The sequence below is a fragment of the Heptranchias perlo genome, chromosome 20, assembly GCF_035084215.1.
Source record: "Heptranchias perlo isolate sHepPer1 chromosome 20, sHepPer1.hap1, whole genome shotgun sequence".
Taxonomy (NCBI): domain Eukaryota; kingdom Metazoa; phylum Chordata; class Chondrichthyes; order Hexanchiformes; family Hexanchidae; genus Heptranchias; species Heptranchias perlo.
Genome location: NC_090344.1, coordinates 14070137 through 14072674, shown reverse-complemented (window position 1 = coordinate 14072674; position 2538 = coordinate 14070137). Strand labels below are relative to the sequence as shown.

The 2538-nt window shown below is 45.0% G+C and overlaps 1 non-coding gene across 1 annotated transcript; it reads left to right on the top strand.

Annotated features, from left to right (window-relative positions):
* The first annotated feature begins 207 nt into the window (after positions 1 to 207).
* trnav-cac (transfer RNA valine (anticodon CAC)) lies at positions 208 to 280 on the top strand. Its single transcript has one exon. It is a non-coding gene; the product is annotated as a tRNA-Val (tRNA).
* The last annotated feature ends 2258 nt before the right edge of the window (positions 281 to 2538 follow it).

Genomic DNA, 2538 nt, shown 5'->3' with positions numbered 1-2538 from the left:
GAAACAAAAAGTTGTTAGTTGATTAATGGTGATTTGAACAACTATTCGTCTTTTTTCAGAGTTTAATGAGTATTGCGAAATTAATACAGTGAACTATTTTGTAGAAGTTAATCCCCTGAACGGGAAAGGGACCCGTCTCCCACATTGACAGCATTTGCAGACGGCAGCTATCTTCTGAGGGTTTCCTATAAAGTCGTGTGTAACAGCGTTTCTGTAGTGTAGTGGTTATCACGTTCGCCTCACACGCGAAAAGTCCCCGGTTCAAAACCGGGCAGAAACATTTTGAAAACGTTACCCACTAAAATTCAATAAGTGTGAAAAAAGCAAGAATTCAGTCTGTCGTGAAATGTGAATAAAATACCACACCTCACAGAACAGGTATATTTTCCATTCTCTGTATAGTTCAAAACAAACTCAAACACTACACATATACAGACAGTGTTTAACACTCACTCACGTTTCCTGCACTGACGGTGCAGAAAGCCCCTCTCAAAGCTGCACATTGCGAATAATTTCAGCTGATTTGTGAGAGATCATTGAAGGCTCCTGAAGTGCAGCTTCGGTTAATAACCACAGTTAAAGACAGCATTGCGGCCGCGGCAACAAACATCAGTTTTTCGATGTTTGATGTTCCCCAGCTCCCGGATTGATTGAGGCCACGACAGAAACAACATTAAGCCCCTCTTTCGGCCCCGCTCTCTCCAATCACACGTTGCTGGCGGGAAGCTGCAATTCCCGCTACAGACAGCGCATTACTGCCCATCCCTGGAAACAAGACACCTCCGAAGCTTTGACAACACATCGCAGGCATCGTCTGTCCCGGAGCTGTTGCTCCGCAACAAAGGCAGAACTTACCAGCTGTTTCAAAATGTATACCTTGAACACTGGACCCTGATATCACTACCCGCTTTAAATGTTTGATGCTTTAACGACTGAGCTACCCAGGCTCGCTAGTCGTTAAGTTCCCGTCTTACATATTCAGAAGAGGACTCTGAATTATCCCTCGAAGACGTCGAACGGGGGTGAGCGTCACTGTTCTAAAATTTTCAGTCACGTGCTGAGGGGTATCCTTGATTTTATTGAACATGATCGAAGAAACATGGACAGCGAACTCGTGAGTTTAAAATTCTTCTTGTTTGTGCCAAATGACTTGTCATTCGTTGGCACGAATTAAAATAACACTTTACCCAGTGGCCCAAAAGCTGAACTTGTCCCACACGGGAGTTGGAAAAGGCCTCTCGACCTTTCAGTCTATTAACATCTGTAAGCTGAATAATTTCACCCGTTACACAGTGACACCAGGCAGCATATTTCCCTTCCAAATTTTCCACACACGGAACTTCCAACCGATGAATATCCGCTTAACGAAAAGAATAATCTTATGTTTGGTTCCGTCGATTTAAAGATCTCATCCCGGCCCCTTTGCCATGACAGCTGACGCTGAGATCCCCCTCTCCCTCGAAAACAACGAAATTCCCATCTGCTCAAGCAAGACGGAAGGCCGGAGGAACCCAAGTGCCCACATGGGAACACTAAGAAGGAGATGCATCATGGAACTTACCAGTTGTACTTTGAACTCCGGTCAAAATGCCCGGAGTGAAATGTTGGATTGTTGAAGGTGAGACTGAAACTCACAACCTGAGCACTTCCAGAGTCCATACTGCTTTCATCAGTACCGAAATAACAGTGTTTCTGACAAACAGCTTGATTTTCGGCCTCTCAATGGTCGCTTCGGAATCTTAATCAAAGAGAAGCCGCCAATCAAGAGGCGCTTCGTCAAATATCCGCAATGATCTTTAAAAGCCGTGGAATCTGAACAAAACCCCAAAAGATAAGAATTTTTATTTATAATATTATTAACTGAAGGACATTTTTGCATGGTACTTCATGGAGGATTGAGGCAAAGTGGGACCTGAGACTCAGAAACTCTCTCTGGGCTGTCCGTGACTGAAGAGATGGAAGTTATTTCATTTGAAAACTGAGGCACGGAACTTTCTCGTGGAGACGTGTGACACAAGATTGCGGTTGGTTAGTGGTAGTTGCCGGGGAGATATAGAGGAGAGGGAGAAAAGTCAAAGTCACAGCTGTGACTGCTCAAGTGTTCAGCTTAGCTGTAATATTTAAAAAGTAGTGTACAGTACAGGGCAGTGTCCGAGGCCCAACCATCTTCAGTTGCTTCATCAATGGCCTTCCCTCCATCATAAGGCCATAAATGGGGATGTTCACTAATGATTGCACGGTGTTCAGTTCCATTCGCAACCCCTCAGATAAAGAAGCAGTCCGTGCCCGCATGCAGCAAGACCTGGACAACATCCAGGCTTGGGCTGATAAGTGGCAAGTAACATTCGCGCCAGACAAGTGCCAAGCAATGACTGTCTCCAACAAAAGAGAGTCGAACCATGTCCCCTTGACATTCAACGGCATTACCATCGCCGAATCCCCAACCATCAACATCCTTGGGGTCACATTGACCAGAAACTTAACTGGACCAGCCACATAAATACTGTGGCTACAAGACCAGGTTAGACCCTTGATATT